The sequence below is a fragment of the Narcine bancroftii genome, chromosome 1 (assembly GCF_036971445.1).
Source record: "Narcine bancroftii isolate sNarBan1 chromosome 1, sNarBan1.hap1, whole genome shotgun sequence".
Lineage (NCBI taxonomy): Eukaryota > Metazoa > Chordata > Chondrichthyes > Torpediniformes > Narcinidae > Narcine > Narcine bancroftii.
The window spans coordinates 425,665,378-425,672,208 of NC_091469.1; the positions used below are offsets into that span (position 1 = coordinate 425,665,378).

The 6,831-nt window shown below is 44.6% G+C and overlaps 1 protein-coding gene across 6 annotated transcripts in view; it reads right to left on the minus strand.

Moving 5' to 3' along the window:
- The window catches only part of LOC138751634 (adenylate cyclase type 2-like), a 650,763-nt gene extending 648,807 nt beyond the window's left edge, over positions 1-1,956 (minus strand). For 2 of the 6 annotated variants that reach the window (XR_011350095.1, XM_069914180.1), the window contains exon 1: positions 1,388-1,956. The gene's annotated coding sequence lies outside the window, so the exon portion shown is untranslated. The remainder of the gene's footprint in view (positions 1-1,387) is intronic. The other 4 variants (XM_069914176.1, XM_069914177.1, XM_069914178.1 and 1 more) reach the window with 4 other exon arrangements.
- Positions 1,957-6,831: the final 4,875 nt, after the last annotated feature.

Below are 6,831 nucleotides of genomic sequence, written 5' to 3' on the forward strand. Positions count from 1 at the left end.
TAGCTTAGGCCACGGTGAAACTATGAGATTACCCATTCTGGTCGAGAACAGTTTGCACTGCGTAGATAAATGATACTCATAACACTGGGTACACATGTATGGGTCCGCACTTCCAGGGAACAAACTTCTGCGCACGGGATTTGGAGCTGGAGTTCGTCACATTGCACCAACTGTATCGCTCGCTGCATAATGTCGGGATTCCTGTCTGCTTCGTGAACTGGACACGGCTCTTTTCAAACGGCGGCTGAGATTTTTGTGGAGATCTGTAATTACACCACTAGGTCACCAGGGAGTCATCCCGGTGACCTTGTATATAAAGCAGTCCAGAGCTACAGTCTAGCCTTCCAGGTACGTCTTGCAGAGAGACGAGACCTCTTAGTGTACATACTAGTTTATTAAAGCTGTCTTATACTCGCACGACAGGTGTAGTTATTGTCAGTACAATTTTCGTTCACTTCTAGATTCGCATGTATCAATGTGTGATGTATCTTTCCGTACTCTCAAACTGGAAACCATATTTCAAAAATAACCACCATCGTCTCAAGGATCCTAAACTAAGAGCCTCTCCCCCCCCCCACCCCCCCCCCCGCCATGATGTAGGCAAAATTACTTTGCGATCGGCTTTATCTTGTTAATTTAATTTACAGATAATGTGATTATACAAACTAATCGGGCAAAGCGCCTCTTGCGTTTTCCCTTTGGTGAGCGAGGTCCTCGGGGGGGGGGGGGGGAATTCAGTCAGAGGGGGTGTCCAGCGATTTCAGTGAGGAAACGATATGGGAGTCTACCGGTATTGGGTCCGTGCGTGAAGGGGAGGGGGAATGGGGTGGAGATGGCGAGAGGGGGGGGAGGGGATGGAGGAGAAGGGGGCTCAGGTGGAGGAGAGGTAGGGGAGAGGGAGGAGCGGTCAGCCGGGCAGAAGTTTGGAAGGAGAGGGACCACAGTGAAGTTGCCTGAAGTCGTTCAAATTGTATCTAAAGTTGAGTGAATCAATAATTCTGATTCTAAAAACAGAGTTTTCGTCGCTTTGACGAATCCGGAAGTGAGAATAATGGGGAAATCGCAACGTCGTTCAGATACCGATCACCCACCGGGTGTGGGATCGTTCTGTGCGATGGACGGATGAGCTGCCCCGGGAACCCGGCGCGCCCAGAGACACTCCCGGAGGTAGAGCCCGGTGTCTTCCCCCGGGACAAGGTGGGACTGTGCACACAAGGGTCCAACCTTCGCATCTGCTTCACACGGGGAGAAACATCTCGAGCATTAAAGTATCCACTCCGATCATCGTCGGAGAAACCAACTTTCCACACCACGGGTACAGTTTACAGAAAATGTTTCTCCCAGTCTGCACTGATCCCTGACTCGGAGAAAGCTTTGCATTACTCACGGCTAAGTCTCTTCCGTGTGAGTGAGCGCCTCGGCTGCTGGGCTTCGGCGGACCTGTGCGGCGGTGGCCAGCCCAAAGGGCGATCCCGCTGGCAGCCGATCTTCCAGGGGCTCCGACCGCGTAACACCCAATATTAAAACCCCTTCGCACCTCTGGCAGCCGTACTCTTCATGTGGCAAGTCATTTTCTTTATAGCTCAGAGCCCAGGTTGCGTGTGTTGGCAGGCGTTGCCGGCTCGCCTTCTGCACAATAAGAGCTTTAACAATACAAGTGGAATCTCTCTCTCTCGCTCTCGCTCTCTCTTTGCTCTCTCCCTGTCTGTTTCTCTCTCTCTCTCTGTGCTCTCTCCCTGTCTGTTTCTCTCTCTCTCTCCCTCTGTGCTCTCTCCCTGTCTTTTCTCTCTCTCTGTGCTCTCTCCCTCTCTCTGTTTCTCTTTCTCTCTCTCTCTTTCTCTGTCTGTTTCTCTTTCTCTCTCTCTCTGTGCTCTCTCCCTGTTTGTTTCTGTGTGTGTGTGTGTGCTCTCTCCCTGTCTGTTTCTCTCTCTCTCTCTGTGCTCTCTCCCTGTGTTTCTCTCTCTCTCTGTGCTCTCCCTGTCTGTTTCTCTCTCTCTCTGTGTGCTCTCTCCCTGTTTGTTTCTGTGTGTGTGTGTGTGCTCTCTCCCTGTCTGTTTCTCTCTCTCTCTTTGCTCTCTCCCTGTGTTTCTCTCTCTCTCTGTGCTCTCCCTGTCTGTTTCTCTCTCTCTCTCTCTGTGCTCTCTGCCTGTCTGTTTCTCTCTCTCTCTGTGTTCTCTCCCTCTCTCTGTTTCTCTTGCTCTCTCTCTCTCTGTGCTCTCTCCCTGTCTGTTTCTCTCTCTCTTTCTCTCTGCCTGTTTCTCTTTCTCTCTCTCTCTCTGTGCTCTCTGCCTGTCTGTTTCTCTCTCTCTCTCTCTCTCTGTGCTCTCTCCCTCTCTCTGTTTCTCTTGCTCTCTCTGTGCTCTCTCCCTGTCTGTTTCTCTCTCTCTTTCTCTCTGCCTGTTTCTCTTTCTCTCTCTCTCTCTGTGCTCTCTGCCTGTCTGTTTCTCTCTCTCTCTCTCTGTGCTCTCTCCCTCTCTCTGTTTCTCTTGCTCTCTCTCTCTCTGTGCTCTCTCCCTGTCTGTTTCTCTCTCTCTTTCTCTCTGCCTGTTTCTCTTTCTCTCTCTCTCTCTGTGCTCTCTGCCTGTCTGTTTCTCTCTCTCTCTCTCTGTGCTCTCCGTCTGTTTCTCTCTGTGCTCTCCGTCTGTTTCTCTCTCTCTGTGTCTGCTCTCTCCCCGTCTGTTTCTCTCTCTCTCTCTGTGCTCTCTCCCTGTCTGTTTCTCTTTCTCTCTGTGCTCTCTCCCTGTCTGTTTCTCTTTCTCTCTCTCTGTGCTCTCTCCCCACCCTCCCTCACTCCTTTAAACCATCACATCTGCAAGTGGGCTTGGCTTTCAGTGCAGGCATCTCTTCAGGGTGTAAGCAGAGAGAAGGGTAGCTCCATAATAGCTACCAACTGAACCCAGTCATTGACTGGTCCACTTCACACCTGACCACCAAATGAACTTAGTCACACAAAACCACCAAATAACCCAAGTCACACATGGCAACTGACTGGTCCTGTTCACACCTGGTTCACACCAACTAGACCCAGTCCCATTCGGCCAGAACTGGACAAGTTACAACTGGTCACCAAACAGCTGCCTCAGCCTGGCAAAAGGCAAGTGCACACCCTTAGTTTTCCTGTCTATTGGCTAGTAGCCTAGAAATGATTGGAGAAGGGGGGGGGGGGGTGGGGTGGTGGTGAGGGGTTGGAATAAGGTTAATGTGTTTTCTCATCCATGTGATGTGTAATTTGGGCAGATATTAATCACTGATTACATTTCCCAAAGTTGTTTGTGCATCCTCTATTGTTGACATGTCCCCCTCTTTAGTGAGATCAGGTTGTCAGGAGCTTTGCAGCTGACAGCTTTTATAAACATCACTGGCACTAATCATTGCTCGTCTCTGTTTACTGCTGATAAATTGCATCATGTCTATTGAAATGCAGTTGTGTTAGGGAGTGACACAGTTGGGTTCAGAGTAGCCTGATGATCGCAGCAGCCAAACATTCACATCTTCCTGAATACAAACAGATACAAGCTTTGCGGAAATACAAACAGATACAAGCTTTGCGGAAAGATATTTTGCAGAATATTTCTCAATTTATAAATCACAACATAATTAATTCTATTTCATTCACATTGAAACAATACATTGTTTGAAATAATATTGTGGCTTTGGTCATACTCGACTATCCAAGAGGAAGCTGCAGATGTGGAAAAGTATAACCACTGAACCAACATGCTCTATGGGACAAATGCAATGTGGAATTGTGCAGTACAGTACCATTCAGAGGTCATTTTTCAGGTGGGAAAATTGGAAACGTTAATTTCCCTCAGATCCTCCTAAATTTAACAGCAGAGCACCATTGGCATTTACAATGTAGAGGCTGGAAGGCTTGCGGGGAAGGGAACATCAGATGGGGAGAGGGTGGGCAGAGAGACTAGAGGAGGAAGGGAAAAGATCATGGAAGAGGTCAGAGAAGAAGACAGGAAAAGTGATGAGTGATGTACAATATGATGATGGTGAGGGAGTTTGGGCTGTAGAGGATATTGTGAAGATGCTGGATTATAATGAATGTGGGAAAATAGATCAGATCATGATTAAATGGTGGGGCAAACTTGATAGGCTGATTAGACTATTTCTACCCCAGTTTCTTAATGTTGAACTACCAGAAGTACTTGAAAGTATACCTCTTTCCACTCCTTTTTTCATGATCAAAATCAAAAAGGACAAATTCAGGTCCAAGTTCTGTGGACAGAGGGATTAAAAAAATCTCAGTATTAATGAAATTCAGTGGTGACATTATATTTGTCTCATATCAATGAGTTTGGAAAAAATTCATACATTCTCTCTGTCTGAGCCAAAGCTCTGTTCAGTTTGTTACTTACATTATTCATAAAGTGCTTTCTATTAGGCATTTCATAGAGGTATTTTCATTTAAAATGTTTTCCTCATATGCTTTATTAAGAAATACAATTACAAATGTATTGATACATATTGAGGTGCAATGAGAAAGTAGTTCAGCTCCTCAAATCATACATGATATAGCAGTTCAAAACACAGTACAGGATCCAAAGTTATAAAGTTACAGAGTGAGATCAGTTAGTATCGGCACAAAGGCAACATTATTCATGAGTGTGAGGTTCATTCAAGAGTCTTCTAGCAGCAGGAAAGAAACTGGCCTTGAAACTAATGATGCGAGATCTCACAATCATGATTCTTGTTCCTGTTGGGATGGATATTTCAATTAATTGGTTGATTTTCCAAGGCTATGGAGGTTTAAATGGAGTTGATGGATGAGTATCTGTGTGTCTGATAGCCTCAGTTGAGTTCGCAACTCTCTGCAGTTTATTGTAGTCTTGTATAGACCATCTGCTTCCCTCAAGATTAAATTTTTGACCTTTAACTTTGAAATAAATTGTTCCAATTTTGTAAGATGTGTTTCCTTTAAGAAAACTATGTCTACCTTTAACTTTTTTCAAGTGTGCCAAGACTCATTTCCTTTTTATGGGTCCATTTATACCATTAACTTTAGAACTAATACATTTAAATGTTTTACTCTTTCATATTTATACATATCCAGCTCTTCCATATGTCCCTTATTCATACAGTATAATGATTTTTTTCCATTTTGAAAAAAAATCATGTGCAATTCCCCTACACTGACGGTGATGTAAACAAGAAACCCCAAAAGCCCACAATAAAAGCCCATGGTACTATCTAAAAGAAAACCCCTTCCCCTTAACTTCAGTGCTATTTTGTAAAAACTCCTCTACTTTGACGCCATTAACCCCCTTAGATCGGGGTACTCACCTTACCGCTAATTTATCAATTATTCACTTTCTTCCAAGCTCTCCTTGTGTATTTCAATATTATTTTAATTCACCAATAAAAGACAATTCAAAATGTAACCCTCTTTTTACTTTTACCCAGATTTATAAGTTCACTTTTCATTTTGTCCTTTTCTTACCTTACTTCCTGAAATCCATACAGAGGTCCCCTTTATAATCCTTGTAACTGTCTCTCCATCTCCTTTGGACATTTACAGAATTTTTGAGGTCCCTCTGACACATCAATCCTCAATGTCACTGGGTATAACTACGAAGTTTATGTTCCATGTTCGCAGTTGTCGCTTGACATCATCAAATGTCTTTCTTTGCTTAACCAAGTTCGTGCTGAAGTCTTGAAAAAACAGCACTTTTCCACCTTGCAACTTGACTAGTCCATTATTTTCCCTAGTATATTCGACTACTGTTTTTAGTGTTGCCTCCTGATCCCAATAACGCAAGAATTGTACCAGGACTGGTCATGGTCTTTGATCATCTTGTCTTCTCCGGCTGAGGGTCTGGTGGGCTCTCTCAATAAGCAAGTTTTCTTTGAATCTTCCTGTTCCTAACACTTGTGGAATCTATTCCTCAAAGAACCCCACCAGGTCATTCCCGATTTTCTCCAGCAGCATTTATTTATCCAGTCTCCATGCTGTTGCATTTTCTTCCATGGCCGTCAGTTTTTTCCTGAGCCATTGTCAGTTGATTTTTGACCTGGTCCACTTAAGTAATCAGGTTTTCAAGCACCATCACCATCACTGACATTTTGTCTGCCATCTCTTTCAGTACATTTTCTACTTTTGAAAATCGTCCACTCAATGTCTCCACTGTTTCCAGCACCTTTTGCAGATTGAGGGTCAACCCTCCCCCATCTATTTGAGTCTGCTCTGACATCATAGCAGCATTCTTCACCACTCCCTTGTGGACTTTCTGTCGATGATCTCAGCAACTTTTTAACTTCTTCCGTCTTAGTTTTTTGGGTCTTATGTTTCTTACCCATCATTTTCTGTTTATTAGCACATAAAATCTTTAACCTGATAACTTTGAATTGTCTTCTTAATCAATCATTATGGAGAGCTCTTCTAACCCACGTCTGGCTAGATCCTTTGCATGGCCACGCCCTGATTGAATTTATCGTTGAGGAGTCTGATGGTGGAGGGGTAACACTTGTTCCTGAACCTGGTGGTACAAGTCTGATGGTAGCAGTGAGAACAGAGCATGTGCTGAGTGGTGTGGATCCTTGATGATTGCTGCTCCTCTCTGTCAACACCGATCCCTGTAGATGTTCTCGATGGTGGGAAAGATTTGGCCTGTGATGTCCTGGGCTGCATCCACTACCTTTAGCAGGGCTTTCACAGTGGTATAGGTGTCTCCGTACCAGACCATGACTCAGTCAGTCAACACACTTTCCACTACACATCTGTAGAAATTTGTTAGGGTTTCTGATGTCAGACCAAAAACCTAAACCGGTGAGGGTGAAATGGTTAGAGGAGGTGACTGAAGATGGGAGGGAGTAAGGGTGCTC